Raw genomic sequence first — 18,644 nt, 5'->3', positions numbered from 1 at the left:
TTTTATCAGTTAATATTTGCTACTTGGATAGAGAACATGAACATGAGTAAGACAACCGACTGAATACAGAGTGCATATTACAGAATATCATTTAGCAAGGGTGCATTATGAAATTACAACAAAATAAGTAATTGATCAATGAATTTGCAAAAATATATATATAGAAAAAAATCCTCCATCACATCACTATCTGCAATATATAAGCATTTACATTATACATTACATTTCAATATCTATTTCAATAGTCTATTGACTAAAAATGTATTTGCAGTGTTCTTTCAGCGAACACTGCCTTTTGACCACAGTATTTGATGTGGCTGTCCACAGAAAAGTGGCCGAAAGAAGGTGTCACAACTTCATGGCTTGCACAGCATTGTTTCTCCTTCCCTCAAATGACGTGCGAGAAAACAGTCTACAGTAAATTAGTCAGGGACTGTCAAACTGTAGCTTTACAATACAATGTGTTACTTGTCTAATCTAATTCTAAAACTATGTACAGTGTTTTACATTCAGTATCGAGTTTAAAGAAATCTACTTATGCACTGTTTTAATACCCGTCCACTTGTAGCGGACAGGACAAGTTACAGCCACCAGGTCACATTATTGACATTGTCAAAATACATTGATGGAATAGATATGCTTTGTGTTATAAATCAGGACTGATAACCAATATCACTTCAAGGTTTTTCCCTTTCATAGTCAATGAATCCAGATACTCGCTTCTAGCATTCACTCAACAAAAGACAGCTTCTTAATTCTGAAGAAAAAAAAAGTCCCATAATACAATTATGTAGAAATATAGACCTATATAAATATGTAACATCTCAAGAGATAAGCGGGAATCTGATATTAAGGAATGGGACTAAAATCTATGAAGCTAAAGCAAATTATTATAATTATGATTATTATTAATAAGTAGTATAATAATAATTATAATAATAGTAATTATCATCATCATCATAATAAAGAAACTGCCATAGTATTGCAGGGAAAGTAAGTCTATTCATTAAAACCTATCAGATTGTCTTCCTGTTCTATCAGCCAGCATCAAAACCATATGCAATCTAGGGAGAAACTACAAAGTGAAACCCCAGGCCTACAAAGGCGAGGTTTTTGATCACACTAATTAAAAGCCATTTTGTTTTAAACAAACAGACACAACTCTAATTGCCTTTTTTACATAAGAAAGGGAAGATCTTAAAAGTGAAAGCACGCAAAGGGAAGATCAGACAGACTCCTCTCAGGCAGATAAGCACACTCAGTGTGAAATGGGCCAAGCGAAGGCCTGGAACACTCCTGCGACTGGCAGGGGAAAAAACCTACAGCTTCTCCTCCAAATACCAACCGCAGAGTTAAACACGCTGCCGCATCCCTTTAAAACCACACAGGTCAGTGGAATTAATTAGAATGCTCCTTAGCAAACAACACAAGAACATTATATTATTTGCAAACTCCAGGTGTTTTTTTTTTTTTTTTTTTTTTTTGTTGATTTGCCTCAGGACATCAAAAGATTTTTTTAGAAGATGCAAACTTTAACAAAAGTTGGGGGGGTGGGAGTGGGGTGTAATCAATTTTAATACCACACAGAACATTTACCAAAATAGTTTAATACAGGTCAATTATTTATGTTTTTACTTTATGTCCATAACTGCTAAAAAAAAAAAAAAAAACTGTGAAAGTAGTAAGATTATCATAATTTCCTTCCCCTTAATTTCAGCAGGTTACATTAAGTGACACTTTAAATAAAACAATCAAGTTGTGTACTGCAACACTTCATATGGCTACATTGACCAAACTTGGCCTCATGTTTTGTTTTTGTTGTCAATGTTTTTGCCATTAACGCAAAAATTTTAAAATTTAAAATCATTCTCTTCTCTTCCTCCTTTATTTAAAAACAAACTAACATTATTCCTTCAACTCCATCTACTTAGCTCCACTGTATTATTGCATCAAAGATGGAAGTTGCAATTCAAGTTAACCTGACATGAATAGTCCTCTTCTGTAATTTACAGCTCAAGTACCCTCTTCCTGTTTAATGCAAGTCCCTCTGGGCTATTCTAGGATAAGACACCAGATGAAAATGATACAATAAATGTTATGGGGATTTCCCTTGTAGTATTCTTTTTTTTTTTCCTTCCAGTCAATAAAGTTATAATTAAGCAGAATAATTTCCCTTATTTGTAATATGGTTAAAACACCAGAGTTGGTATTTAAGATGTGATGATTAATGCACTGTAGTACTGTATCTCATCATACTTCTCAAAATAGTCATCATCTACAAGACAGAGAAAGACAGTCTTCCCTGGCATTTTACACATTTTATTTAAAATGTACAGGTTCCTAACTTAACTCCACAAAAACCCCATACGAAAGACAATTTTCATGATCTCCAATTAAAAAAAACAAATGTATAAATTAACTTATGTCAAATAATTGGGGGGCGTGATCTCATAACAGGAAATAGTAACTAGAGTACAACTCACTTCCTTTTCTAATGTATACCAATGAAGCAGACTCTTGTTAAATTTAGACATTACAGAATTAGGACAGAATCAGCAACAATTAAAATCCTAAAAGATTTGGATTCAGTTCAAAATGGGGTAGACACTTTGTTAAATGTATTGTATGCCAAACAAATAGGTACAGAGTTCTGCTTGAAACAAGAATGGAAAACATACATCAGAGTGGAGCTAGTGAATTTAAGAGGCTATCTAAAATATTAACAGATGTATCTACATCCTCAGAGACAATGTGGAAAACTAAAATTAAACCAACAAAATGTTTCAAAATATAAATAAAATGTAAATCAAGGGCAGAACCGGTACAGCACTTATATTACTGAGTAAGTAATATTCCATAAAAAGTTTTCCAAAAAAAAAAAAAAACATGTTGGATCAATGTGTTCAATAAAAGTATGATTTGTGTGTGTGTGTTATTTCAGAAGATCACACCACATTTTAGGTAAAATTATTGCAGAAATACAGATCATTCTAAAGGGTTCACAAACTTTCTCTCACAAATTTATAGTGTCAGTGTCAGCTTATAACATCAATATACACAATCAGAATGTTACACATAAATTATATCTTAATGTCTATAATAAGAATCAAATTATCTGGGAGTGTCTCTACCCATTACAAACACTGGGAAGAGTTGTGAAATGACTCAACTCAACTGTTCTGCCAAACAATTCTGATCTGCCTACTGCTGACAGTTTAGCAAAGAAGAGCTGCTTTGGACAACATGTACTCGGAGAGGTACATGTTTCAGGGGTTCTGAAATAAATTAAGTACTAACTACTAATGACAAAATAAGAAGTTCCATCTGACCTTTCATTTGCAACCTTTATTTTATTCTGGTGTTGTTTATATTTTGGTGTCAGTCGTAAGTGTTAATAAAATAAGGAAGACACAAACAAAAAAAGTGTTTAAAATAAGTTGTGGATGTGTGTATGATAAAACCTCATTGTCTCACATCGTGCCTCCATCATTTCGATGCAGTTCTTTTAAAGAATTGATGAGATACAATTATAAAACATTCTGTTATAATTGCTTTCATGAATATCTGTAATTGAATGCCTTAGATCTGGGTCAGAATATACATATACATGTACAAATGATTTGTTGTTACTGTTTGAGAAATTATGGGTTTGCTGCAACTATTTTATTGTGTAATTCAAGGTCCTCTTCAGAGATTTGATTTAAATCTTAGAATCGATTATGTAAAGAAGCACTTGAGGTTTTAGGACCTCAAGGATATTCCAGAGTAACTCATAGCACAGCGGTTTACAAAAGCAACTAAATGGTCCTATAGATACACTGAATGTTTATTGGGGGAGTTCGCTTCTCAGCTTGGTTTAAAGACACTGGGATAGACTTACCATCTGTCCATAGAGAAGTTGAGTCCTATAGGGACTGGTCTACAGGATACCAAAGCCCACAAAATGTTGAATCCCTCCAGAGGTTTGTACAAGACTCTTGGAGTGGTCTTTATATGACAGTGGCTGAAGAAAAAGATAGACTGAAGACTGAAACAATACACCTGTTAAGACCCAAATGCACTTTCCAATGCTTATCGGCGATTATGTGATCTTTACTACACTGAAATGTGATTGGGTTGACAGGATTAAGGATAGGAGTGAGACAGTTAGTGAGTCAGTTTTTATACCTGCTCACTTCCTGTACAGTTTTCATACACACACACTAACTCAAAGCTTTCCATGTATCAGTCTGATAATATCACACACTATCTTGTACTATCTCATTTTTTGATTCATGGTGGTGTTTTTTTCTTTTTTTTTTTTATACTACTAGCCTTAACAGCACCTCAGTCTTGCGGTTTAAATCCAAACACAAATGACACGCCCATACAGCTAATACAATGTGAATCCATGTGGATTGTGGCGCTGACCTTAAAAAAAAAAAATGCAACTCATCTTCTGAACACAGGCAAACAAAATAGGTGGATTAGTGTCTATTGTTAATCAAACTACAGCGAGGAATGTAGGGCGTAGAGGGATGTGTATGGACTGGCTAAAACTAATTGGTCTGATGAATGTACCTCCTTTGAAAAGATTTCCAAAATACTGAGTCTCGGCAATGGCACGAGAGCAGACTTTGACATCTACATTTCGTGCCAAAATGTTTACAATTGTCGAGCATTTACAGTTAACTGTTTTGTTGGATCAAGCGTTTTGATGTTTTTTTATTAGAACTATGATTATTATTTACCTTGGTCTTCCTAGATTAATTGGAAGACATTATGTAGGCTGTTGAAAGGTGTGAAGGGCAGTACCACCTGGAATCTATTACTGGATTATTGCTGCAATTTTCTTCCATTGATTTGGAATTCCTCACAAGATGTGCAATTTGGGGTCACTGACTATCTGACCTATGCAACATATATGTAAAGTGACCATCAGTGACCATGAATATATTGGTTACACTTTTACTGGGTGTAACAGCCTTTTTATTCCATTATCCTGTACTAGAGATATTTTAGTTATTGTGCTCAGGATGAAGTGGCTCAGCTTGGATAAAGTTCACCTGGAGTCCACTTATTGGGAGTTGGATTGGAATCATCTTACAAAAATAAAGAAAAACTGCAAATGTCCTATCTCTCACCACTTACAATTCACCAATATGGAGTCCGGAAGTCCCCAGTGGTCATTGGCAAGGCCAGTTTTGTAGCAGTACTTTACTATGGATTACAGACCAGTAAAGTGCCACAATCAAACAGATTTTACTTATCACCTATTCCAGATGTAAACTGAGGCCCGTAGCCTTCAAAACAAGTACATTTGGCTGCCTAGGAAACCTGCCTGCACTATAACATCTATTATTTGTGGCTGTTGGGAATTGTAATGGAAATGATTAGCAAAAAGTGGGCTATTAATTAAATGCATCCGGTTGTATCGAGGAGAAAAAAAAAGGCGTTAGCTCAGTGGCATACAGAGTTTCAAAACCAAAGAAAGTGCATGTAATGTACAGCTATTGTTAAATAAAGAAAAGAAAAAAAATAATCCTGATGATTTCACAATATTCACTAGTGCCAATAATATATTATAGGAAGTTTTAAAAAAAGCAACAAAGCTCTCCTTTTTTTTTCTCCATGCCCACACCCTATCCTGAACTTACATGGGCAACGCTAAACTAAGCCTGTCTGTGTTATTTTTGAAGCAGACTTGCATCCCCAGCTGAAGCCAGGAGTTCACAGAGCTCCATTATGTAGCTTGAAAAGTTCGCTCTAGATGACCTCATGTCCAAATGGCTCGCAATGCCAGAAGGCAATGGCAATTCGCCTTTTGATACAGGAACAGTCAACATCCACTGCAAGACCGTATTAGGAAGGAGAAATCCAAAAGATGACACTATGTACAAATCATGTGAAACTGCCTGTAAAATTATAATAATAAATGCTGATGATGATAATACTAATAGTAATAATAATAATGTTCTAACTTTTGAGGACAGCAACTGAAAAACTGTATTTTTAAAATAAGTAATTGTTTCCTTCCTATACTTGTACCCAAACGAGCGCACACACATTTCAATTGTAAATGTCAATATTTTCCAGAACATTGCATTTTGAGACACCAAAAGAGACATTATTAGACCATGGAAGTAGACCATTTCATTAAGAGGAAATATCTAGAGATGGATTTTACTTATCTTGCTAAATGTTTTGTCAGAGTACTTGGCTGACATGTCTGCTATAACGTTTTTGAAAGCCAAGTAAATATTATTAATTTTAAATGTTTCAGGTTGAAATTAGTAGGACACTAATAAACTTTGGGTATTATATGTATACAAATGATGTGCTAAAAAAAAGAAAAGTGTTTTGTTTGATTGTTTTCAATATGGATTCAGGTCAGTGTTGACACATTTAGAAAAGCCTTTAATCACGTCTTTTAGACACTTTGGACCACAAAGATGTAAAACACAATCAGGGACAGCCTTGCCAAGTCTGGCATTGATGTGAGCTCCATGTGAAGGAAGAGAGAATAAAATCACAAAGGAATTATTCCTGGCTTATATGATGTATTATTAATCCAATTTTATGTGAACCCTTAAATTTGGAGAAAAATCACATCTACTAAATTAATGAGGTAAATGTAATGATCTGAGATGATCAAAGACAATTGGTGTTGAACCAGTATAGCCACCAATTAGCAAAAACCAAGGAAGGAAGTAAAATATGCGGCACAGAAAAAAAATGAAAAGAAGAGGTCAGATAGAATTTATTAATTTTCAGAATCAAAGTACACAGCAACATGGAGCACTTGTGCAGTTGGTTCCACACTTGTCTTGTGTATATTCATTCCCCTCTTATGTAAATGAGAGACAGCAAGGGTAAAATTATGCTGTCGATCTGAAAGTTGTTTAGAAAGACTTGCACGCTTTGGCAGTTTTCATAGCAAAGTAATCATTCTTTATGACTGAAAGATGCACAGGACTTTTTGTTTAAATAGTTCTCATTTCAAGCACTAACTCAAACTGTCTCGCAAAGAAAATCAGGTCAGAGTTGGGTCCCTCCAACTGACAAAAGTAAAACCATATTGACTAATCCTACTCCTATTGAAGACATATCAGCATTTTAAAATTAATTTGCTTTAGGCTTCAAAACAAAGGATGACTATAAATGCTAACCTTTTCTTCCCAATGTCATATTGGGTAAAACTGGAACACACTGATGTGTTTTGACATGTCATTTCACAACAGCAGTATGTATTTTGTTCCTATGAATAACTAAAGGAGTCGTATATGCCCTTTTTATTTGGTATCCATTTATTAATGATTACTAAGTGTGATTTTCACAAAGTAAGGTTTGTGTTATTTCATGATTAACAAAGGGACTGCAGATTACACATATGTAAATTCTTTTTTTGTTTTATTAAACAGTAACTATGAAACGAATCTCAACAAAAATAAGTAGCAAATCAGACAAATCAGCTATTTGCCAATTACATAATAAGCCTTCATCTATAGATCTATTTATGGTTTCATCTTCAAAATATTGATAGGTCAATAATACCTATCAAATTAACATTCATACATGATAAATTGAGAAATGCACAGAAGCATAGAATATAGTGTTTTGATGATCAAATGTATTTTTTCTATACTAACATGTCCATGAACAAAATCTATCTAAAATAACTTAGTTAAAAAATAAATACAAAATAAAATCTGTGCTGTGAACACTTTGAGGCACTGCTGGGGTTCATGCTTCAGAATACAGCAACTGTGTAACAGTATAACAACATGACTGCATACTCTGCCCTTACTGTGTGTGTCATTACAATCAGGAAGACATGAGCTTTTAAACTATTTACATTTCAATGGAAAGCTTCCCTGCAATCTGATTGGCCAGCCAGAGGGCACTGATGCCTGACTTAGAATGTCTAGAACGTTCATCAACAGACAGTGGCAGGTAGTGCATCATTTTGCAAGAGAATCATTTAGTCAAAGTTCATTTATTGGGGTTGTCTTTGAATTCTGTGTGCACACACTTCACATCGAGGAACTGATGTCATCCGAGTCGATAACAGAGCCTTTCTTGGGCATGATGAAAAGCGGCACAGCGGGAGGTTGGCAATTTGACACTTCTAAATCACTGCAAACTGAGTTCCAGAACGGGAAATCTTCATACAAATGAGGACACCAAGACCTTTACAATGATTTCTTTGTAATATCTCTGATTGTGTACTTAAAGATCTGTTTGCCTTTAGTAAGGACCTGGATTTCCTCTCCTGCCTTATTAACTCCTTGGTCTGTTATGCTCAATTTTTTGGTCTCACCCAAACAGCAAGGGATAGCAAGGGTTAATGACCAGGACGTATATCAGTTCATCTTAAGACTTATCCTCTAAGTGGCCGACATGATCAGGCACAAACTGAGCACCATTATTACGATTCTCTTATTTGATTAAGGACTCCGCAGAAGCGGTTTTGTTGAGCATTTAATTATAATGTAGACCAGTGGGATAACCTTGATTGACATCTTAGGCCTTCTACAGTAGCAAAACACTACAGTACAGTTTCTGGAATAGCATTAAATGTCAAGCTCCCTGGGCAGTTTCAGGGACGTTAACTCATGACTTCAGTCAAATGGTGTCACCCAGTCACAAACACCTTAGCTTTATCAGAGTTTAGTGTATCAAGAGTGGAAGACTTCAATCATGTTAGTGTATTATACTGGAACAACTACATCTGTTTTGGATGAATAATTAGCAGAAATCATGTATTTTGTCTATACTGAAAACCCTCAAAATACACTAGAAGCTATGTAGTGTCAAATGTTCCAAGTATCAGAATAGAGCAAAACTCTGTATTCAACACATGAATTGAGCTTACACAGTATTGGGTTTATGTACATCCCCTTATTACTGTAATGCAAAATGGTTTAATTTACGCCTAAATGACTACTGATGTCATTTAACTCAAGAAGTCAGGTGGAATGACAATAGAGAGTCTTGGTTGCTTAGGTATATTTTTATATTATTTTGGCAGCTGTTTAGGAGTGATTTAGAGTGATTTGCTTCTCATTTGAACTGGGTGGACTGATATAATTATGCTGCAGTATTCCACTAAACGATGGCTTTTTGAAAAACAAATGATGTAGGGGATATCTGTCAGGGGCTTAGAATTGTGTGGAGGTTCAGATATTTCCATATGGATTCCAGTCATGTGGTTCTCATCCAAAACAACAATAATGCCAGTACTCTGTGGTCTCGTTGACAATCTTAAATCCAACCCTAAGGTGCAGTTTGCAGTTACCCCTGAGCTCAACGAGGGTTTAATACTCTAACCCACGCAAATACCACGCCACCATCACTAACAGATTTGACTTGTTTAGCTCTCTTCAGTCTCTGATGTTTAACACATTAGGTCTCTTTCGTTGAACCCGTTTCTTTTGGAATAAAATCTGGACATTCTCTGCTGAGTGGAAAGACAACTAGTCAGAAATTACCTTTTTTTAATTGAATCAGATGGCTCTTTCTGGATACTCTTATTTAGTACAGAGTTGTTGCTCGTTGTAATGGGCCAGCTGTTGTTTATCATGCCCCTAAAGGCAGTTATTACTTCGGGTACTCAACTTTGAGTGTTTTACATTCAGTTGTCTATAGATGCGACACTGATGCGTCAACTTCCAAAGCCAAACAAACACATTTCTGTCCGAGTTCTCCGAGCTCCTCATTTGTGCGACCCAATTATGACAGACTTCATTCAGAGTTATTTTAATATTCATATTAAAGCAAGCTCCTGTCCGTTGGGTAACGAATGATTGAGTTCCTCTAGATGTAGCCAACACGTCAACACCCGTACACAACACGGTCGGGGGCCTTTTCTTGGACCTGCTTATCAAATAAGGAGTGTACATCCTCCAATATAGGAGTTCTTGATTTGGTTGTTTCCGACTGTCATCCGGTTTCAAGTTATGCCGACCTACCTCTTCACTGTGTAATACCCAAGTGTTTTTAATGACTTAAAATACACTGCCTATTGTGCTAATTTAGCTTTTCAGAGACAATTTTAGCATTCCATTTTCAAAATAATGTATCTCTGCCATTCAATGACTTCGAAGAAAATATATTTTAGATTCAAATTCAATAACTCAAGATGTGCTGCCTTGCTTTTTTCCCCCTGCTCCCCATTTCAAACTAAAGAGGTACAACCTATGAATACTGCAGGCTGTCTTTTTGAACACAGGTGTAAATCTGCTGGGCTGACGGTGTTCTGTCAGACCCAGAAGCAACACTTGTCACAATATCGAGATGTGCTATGGCATGTTAAAACCAACTATATCTTTAAGATGATCTGCAGCAGTCACAGCATCTTTTCGACACCATAAATACTTCACTACAGCTGTGCAATTATGCTACAGAGGCTTCAGAGAGTGTGCTGGGGGTGGGGCCTTTTTTGGCAGAAGTTCTTCAGCATCTGGTGGCTTCTCAGGTGAAACCTTCAATCCACTTTTTACTCTAAACCTAGTGCAGAAACCAAATTGTTTAAAGTTGTCCACGGTTAAATAATGCCAGTTGACTGTGATGCACTTGCTATCTGTGTATTACTAGCCCTACATGGTGCTTTTGATGCAATTGATCACAAAATTTCACTAAAGCACCTAAGCACTAATCCCTGTTATTGTAACAGGACTCAGTTTGTATGGCACAGTGTATTTTCTTCTAGTACAAATGTTGCATTAACCAGTATTCCCCAAGATCCTATCTAAGGACCCAATATATTTACCAGTTGCATGCGTCCCCCAACCTAAATATTTCCTAAGCACTGTATTGACCATCACCTTTATAACTATAATGAATGTATCTTGCCACTAGATCTGACAGAATTGGCTGCTTCCCTTGCATTGTCATTGCACTATATATAACCGTTTCATTATACTGCTTACTCCTACATTGCTAGATCTCCTGTTATTTGCAATTTCCTCTATGCCCCCTTCCCCTACCTATGACTTCAGCATTACCTATTAGAAAAAGGATGTATGACTTTTATTTTGTATTAACTGTATATGTTGCCTATGCACTTCTGTAATATGGAAACTGTAATTGTATTATGCTTGATTTGTAATTGGGTACTATATTATTGTACTTTTGTATTGCTCTTGTATCCTGGTTAAGAGAGTCTGCCAATAAATGAATTAATAAATAACAAATCATGTTACCAAAACATCAAACCCTGGATGCAACATAATTGTCTTCATATAAAACAGAGATTTTGTTGTTCATTTGTAAGCAGCAGTTAACTAAATTCAAATACCAAGACCAAGTCCAATACCTGACATCTAGTGTTGCAAATACTTGACTTCTGATTCTTGGCCTACCTTTAGATTTCATAAAAAACAGAACACTAAATAATATTCCATCCCTTTATTAAATATTACCAAGATTAGGTATTTTTGTGGATTGGATACTGAAAAACTAAAACATACCTTCATGTTTCCAACACTGACTACTACAGATCTAAAATTAGACGTTTTGGGGGCAAAAGCAATTTCCCCTTTCTGGACCCAAACACAAATTCTCAGTTCTCAGCAGAACTAAACTGACACAATCACTGAGCATTTATGTCAGGTCTAGGTCCATTTTTTAGGTAGTGCGATGTAATCTTACCTCCTTCAATCAACAAGGAGCACTATATAGCTCGCTCAACCCTGTGCAACATCCCTAGTGCTAATGTAATGAATAGAGTTTACAAGATTTCCATTTTGGATTGTCAGGGCCTGAAAGAATGGAAAGGTACGCATTTCTTAGAGGATGCAATGGCAAAGTACAAAAAACTTTCTGTGGGGTTTACTGCATTATTATTTATTAAGGCTCAAGATACGGTCAACCTTACAGAATTATGTGTGGCTTTTATGGAGTCTCCATTCTCTACACTGCCCTGCTGCAACCTGCGACCTGCCATCTTCTGCTGTCCCAAGTCATTATTAAACCATGGTATTTTTCTTGTTTGGACGTCCAAAAATGACTTCTAACAAGAGACAGCTTATCAATTATTGAGAAAGTGAAGAACTGTACTAAACTACTGCTTCTCCCCACCATCAAACTGTGATGAGTCTCCGACACTGAAAACAGCAACGGCTGCTCTCATATCACAAAGTGCCTGGTAAGATAGGCATGGATGATTTTATCTCAGGATAATAAGCCAACATGAAATTAGCAGCCCATCAAGGTACTTTAATTTCAAGGGTGTGCAAGCCTTTTTACAAGAGTCCCTATGCAAGTTGATAGTAAACACAGTGTTTCAATACAAACCTACATTTGATCCGACAGCATCCCAGTCCGATAGAGACACCTTACGAGCTGTCATTCTAATCATGTAAGGACAAAATAAACAAGGAAAACACTTGACGCTGTTTCATGTCATCCACACCCTTAATTAAGCTTTACTGATGTAAAAACTATGACAAGAGGTATTGCATAAACAGCCTGGAAAGCTCTCGCACGATGAGCAATGCTTAATTTTCTTTTATGTGTAGTCATGTGGATTATCTGCAACTGAGGAACACGGTACTGGAATAAACCTGTCAATGATACTGTGGCACACACTGGAAACAAACTTAACAGCCCATGAGAAAAACATAGATATCAATTTCATAACATACCTTTTACCAAATAATAAATCATTTATACACGACTCCCTGCCAGACAAATGAATTCAGCATTCATTTATTTTACTCTTGGAGAACATCCTTTGTACAAGAGAAAGCTACTTCCAAAAACAGAACTCTTTTGCAAACACTACAAGAGCTAAGGTTAAGGGATTGATACAAGACATTTCCCTGCTTTTCTCTATCAGCCTATACCTGCTCAAACTTTATTGAACCACCTAATGAAAAAAAGAAATCGGTCACACAGTTACTTTCGAAAGTAGCACACAGCCTGCTACAGCTTCCTCTTGTCTCTGTCTGGACAGGAGTCCTTCGTGGCAGTCTCTCAGCTGTGTCACACAAAGTCTACCCAACAGTGTCTGCCACAGTTTGCCGAAGCCCATTAGCCTTTTTATCTGGTTCAAACAGCACCCAGCTTGGAATTCCCAACTCCTGCCAAAACACTCACAGCCCCTGCCTTGTCCCCATTGAACCCATCTACCTATGGGAGCACCAGCCAAAACCGATCATGCACCCCGCATTCACTGAGCACACATGCTAGCACACAAACACACACACACACACTCCCTACAATCCCCCCCAGTAATGGAGAAAGAATGAAAACAATGAACAATGGTTTCCCTATTTATAGTTCAAACCCTCTTTCACGCTATGGTATTGAAAAAGTCAGCCATGTGCTCACGAGACAGAACATATTTCAAATCATACGTTAAGATGAAAGCCACATCAAAATACACCATTTCCAAAGTGACATGAATGGCTCCAACAGAAATGAAAATCATTAATTACGGATGTTCTTTCCAGTAGAAACGGCATCGTCTCTACAACCATGGCAAAATCAGGCATTTAGTCTTGTGTAAGGAACTAATCATGGTACCTTGTGGTTTACAGGAAAAAAAATAAAGTTAAACCCCAAACAAATCCCTTGTGATTACATAACTATGTTCTACAAAGTGGTTATCATTTGTTTCTCTGTTTGAGGCAGCATATCTTGACAAGAACAGTATCAAATGTGATTACTGAACTAGCTGTGTAAACAAGAGACTGTTTGGTATCATACAAGATCCACTCTGCTCAGCGGTAGAATTTGATGCAAAGCATTATGGAATTAAATGAAATTAAATGAAAGTCTGTCATATTTTGATGAGAAAAAATACTGCGCAAGAAAAATATTTATTTGACATGGAACACTATAAAAAAAATTCCTGAAGTGTATTTAGCCAGGCCGTACCAGTATTATACTTACTGTACTTCCCGTTCCAAGTTTAAACCCTTTCAAATGAATCAAGACAGAAGGGAAATAATCCAACAGAGTTTGATCTTGATTTGGGGATGCCATTTTTGTATTTATATACACCAAAATGCTCAGGTCTGTTCACCTTTAAGAACTGGAGAAGATGACAAATTCATCTGTTGTCTGAATTTAAACAGGGGCCTAATTACAGTAACTTATTGATTACAGTAGCATTCTTTTAGCTCATAAATTTCAAAACGGGGACCCACGAAACCCCCCTTATTGCCATTAAAGTGCAGACTGAACTGTATATAGGTTTCTATTTATAGACCTGGGTTTAAATTTACAAGTGGACAGAAGCACTGGCATCTAGGTTTGGATACAAGTACACTCTGGTGGGTGGATTGCTCTAGATTTTGACGCTGAAGGGGGAGAGAGAGGGAAAAAAGGCAGAAAAACAAATCAGTACAATCCAGCAGTATTATGGCCACTAACACAAGTCACTCAGAATCCAGACGGGAGAGCTTTTGTCACAGCTTTTATTTGTGCAGAGAAAAAGAGTAAATGAAAACTGCTAAAGTCATTGTTCGCCTGCTATTAGACCCACCGCTGTGTTATTTTTCTCCCTGGGCGCTCGGGGAGAGAAGCCCAGACTCAGGCTGGGGAGAGACGTATTCCTAATTACAAAGCACTTTGTTATAACACTGTCTCCAGTATTAAGCTTCTTTAGCCCAACTCCCAACTACATTAAATCCTATTAAAATCACCTTGGCTATAGCGAGTATGATGCTTGACTCCTAGGTAGCACAAGTATCAAACGCGGCTATTGTGTGTTTACAAAAGGATTAGTCTGCCCCTGTCAGAACGACAGTGTAGCACACAGTCCACAGGTTTGCTTAACGCAGTTTGTATTTTCCCTGCGAGAATACAGAAAGCTGAAAAGCAGGATAAATAAAAGGCAACGGTACCACTACTGAACATTTAAAAGATGTAAAAGATTTTATTAGGATTGTTTATGAAAACCACAGCACAAAAAAAGGTATATGTAATATTGAGTAAACGTTGTAAAGGTAAATTATTTAAAGAGTCAAATTTTGTGCAATATTGAGTAGAAATATTTGCTTGTGTGAGTCATGGCATGTAAAACTATTTTCTAGCAAGCAGTATGTTGTTGGTATTCATTTATTCATTTATATTACTGATGTGATTTTATTTTACTTTTATTGGGAGGGGCGGGGCAGTAAAACGCTGTTAAGATCAATGAATGCTTCACAAATTCCTCTCTTGACCTCACTTCAGATATAAGTTTCAACCTGCTTACGATATCTGGAAAGATGAGACAATGTTAGGACAAGCCTCTTAAACTCATTAGCCTTATAATTCAAACATCTTGGCAAATATTGTTTAACACTGTCAGAAATCACAAAGCATTTTTTGGCTTGCAAGCACATAGTGGGTGTTGCTTTAAGCTTCTCTAAATGCTCACAGCAGGAAAACGTTTAAAAAAATGAGAGTAAGACCCAGCAAGTGGCCACATGTTTGGAATTTGTTTATTGGTTCCTGTCCTGTGATCAACACCCAGTTTAATTGCCTGAATAGAATACACTGTAAATATTATTCCCATCGAAACTGAACTAACTTTTCCACCGCTCTCTTTTCCCATACAAACACGGACCTTCTGCAAATCTATGCCTCCCTGTGTTTAGCAAGCTACATTTGCGACACTCAAAAGAGAAGTATGCTTAGCTTGCAAAGGACATCATAACGTAGGTATAGAGCCCTGGCATTTCACTTAAGAGGGATGTGAGCAGGCTACCTATCACTCCTTGTCATTCATTCAGAGTCAGATAAATCCATGCCTCTAGTGAGATTTCCAAGGAAATCAAATAATGTAATGCATTGCATTGTGGTCTGGTTTGATGCATTTCAGTGATACAGAACAGACTCCAATGCAAAATGAATAAATGCCAAAGAGGTTAGTTGTGCACATCCTGACAACACTACGGAATTTCAACAATCATCATGAATACACGTAAATGTACCACAAAAGGAACCAAAATATATGAAAACAACTTCACAATAATGTACAGTAAATGTTATACAGGTAAAATGTGAAAATCACTGCAAATTTAGTATTACTGCTTTTGGAAAGTAGCTACGAATAATGTCATATTTTGTTTGTAAAATTATTAAAACGGCCTGAAAGACATCAGAAATGCATTGAATGTTTTTCCATTCTAAACTAACCTCTAGTCTAAAGTTTATTTATTTAATCCTACACCATGAATGCAAAATAGAAGTGCATGAAACATTCGCCAAATGAATAGATGTACTTCAAATAAGAGTTCTGGACCTTGGTGTATTTTCCCATCGAGGTCTTCTCACTACAATCCAGTTGCATCCACATATTAGAAAATAAATAATAAAATCTGCTTTTAATGTGAACAAATTAGTTAACACATTTCCTGAGATTTTTCCTCAAAGCTGCGTCAACTGCTAAATTAGATATAGGCCTAATGTGTGTGTGTGTGTGTATATATATATATATATATATATATGTTATATTATATGTTATTAATATTTAATAAATAAAGCATTGCCTGGTGGAGATTAGACTGTCCTTGTATGCATTAATCTCTTATCCCACCAGTTTTAGAAATCTCATCCTGCGTCTTCTACAGCTTCACTTAAAGTTATTTGGAAAGTAACTTTTTTAGTTTGATGACAGCTTCCAAATAAAATAATTTCAAATCATCTCAAACCATTAGTTTAAACACACTCACTGTATATCTAGCATAAAACATAGTTAATATCTAGAATCCTGACAAACAATAACTGACAAAGTTTTTGCCTGAGAGCTAAACAGATCCAAGATGTGTTATACATATATAAGACACAATACATCAAGCTGAAAGTGCTAAAAAAAAGGTTAAAGTTTCATACTCTAGAAAATTGCCATAAGAAGACTGTTGAATAACACACTAGATATCAACTTCAAAAAGTGCAGCACTAATAAGTATATGGCATTCAACTCTATGGGCTGATTCAAGAACACATCTCTCACTATTAATTTCAACTACTTGTTTCGGTGATTAACAAAGAGTATTCCCATATATAGCCTACATATTTTACAACATGCTTAAGCATGTAGGGATAACAAAAGCAAAAAATATGCTTTCACGGTTTATTTGTTTGTTTGATGACAGTTTCCTTGGTATGCAGTTCCCTCTTGCTCAATTCCATCAGGAGAAAAGGATTTTCAACATTGAACCTGCTGTTTCCTAATTGTTTTCAAGTCGTAAACTATACCCTGCTTTCATCTCCTAGAACAAAACACTTTAGGTGCAACTGGCTAATTGTTAACATGCACCACTAAATGACTGATCATGAAATGCTTCCCAGCGCTGAAGAACAAAAGGACGAAGAAACGGTTTTCAAATAAATAAAGCATTGCACACTGTCAAGATAAAACACAGATTTCGACGGAAAGCATTGAAGATGCAGGGGCTGTGAAAAGTAACTTCTGTAGCTTTTAAAAGAATGACATCTAAATCTAGGACGACTTTCACCGCAGCAGGTTGCTACAAACATGCAGTCCAAGCCTCTACTACGGATTCTAATCATTATTATAATTAGCAGTATTAGACGTGTTGTACTTCGTTGTAGTCTGCCCTGGAAACCAAATGTCAAATAACTACAGTAAATGTAAGCGCTCCGAGTATGGACTATCTATTTAAAGCACACGCACAACATTCAGACAAGTCTGCCGATGAAACTATTTACTTTGCGTTGCAAACACGCTGCGTTGTGTAATAATACAACACACATGAAAGTCCTGGGAAGGTGGCGTTTGCTTAAAAACAACCAGTCGAAAAAGCTGGTCACGTTGGTACCTAAAGGGCTCCCCGGCATGCTAATTGATAATGCCATATGCCAGGCTTTGCATTTGTACAGATCAAACCCCGTGCAAGACATTTAGAGATCCGAGAGCAGGCAACTTTCTCTTTCTGCAGCCCAACTCCCTCTCCCTGCTCGGAGAACTTGTGGCAGATCTGCTCGGTTCATTGCACGACACAGTTGCCCTTTCGCAGGGAGCGATTTATTAGCGGGTTACTTCTTAAAACCCAGAGACGGGTCTCAGCGAGAGTTCATAGTGTGACCGTGGGATCTCGTTTGCGAGGACAGCACCCCACTCCTGTCTGCAGGGTAGCGCCGTCCTCCCTGTACGGCTGTGTGTGTGTGTTTTTCAATCATAAAAAATAAATAATAACAATCAGCATTGCAAGTTAAATTGTTTGGAGACACTTACCGATTCTTGTTGATGTCTTCTACGTGGTGCATAGGAAAATAGCCAATACGAGACGAGAGAGGGAACACACACAGGAAAAAAGAAAAAAGAAAAAAGAAAAGATCGGGTGGGTTTTTGTTTCTGTTTATTTCTGGTGCTCTCAAGGACGAGGTGAAATCCCGTTGCTGGTCATCAGGCGGCTTCAGAGACCAACAATGTGAGCGCAAAAACAAAAGGCAAAGATACTGGCAACAATGGGGGAGGAGAGGGCAACAGTGATCATTTTAAGAAGAAGAAGAAATCATCTTTCTGAGCTGGTGACTTTACCTTAGCAGCCAAAGAGGACTGAGTGCATTCGTGTCACAGCCTCTTTTGGGAGCAAGCTTTCCTTCTTGGAACTTGGTTGCATGGCAGGTCGGAATATATATATATATATATTATATTTATATGCATTTATTAATTTATTTTCTTGGAAATGGCACAGTGCAAC

At 36.7% G+C, this 18,644-nt stretch overlaps 1 protein-coding gene across 1 annotated transcript in view; it reads right to left on the bottom strand.

Moving 5' to 3' along the window:
• Positions 1-18,396, bottom strand: part of sox5 (SRY-box transcription factor 5) — a 251,783-nt gene extending 233,387 nt beyond the window's left edge. Inside the window, exon 1 of the mRNA XM_066705360.1 lies at positions 18,176-18,396. The gene's annotated coding sequence lies outside the window, so the exon portion shown is untranslated. The remainder of the gene's footprint in view (positions 1-18,175) is intronic.
• Positions 18,397-18,644: the final 248 nt, after the last annotated feature.

The sequence above is a fragment of the Amia ocellicauda genome, chromosome 5, assembly GCF_036373705.1.
Source record: "Amia ocellicauda isolate fAmiCal2 chromosome 5, fAmiCal2.hap1, whole genome shotgun sequence".
NCBI lineage: Eukaryota > Metazoa > Chordata > Actinopteri > Amiiformes > Amiidae > Amia > Amia ocellicauda.
Note: the sequence above shows the minus strand (reverse complement) of the source record. Positions and strands in the feature narration are given on the sequence as shown.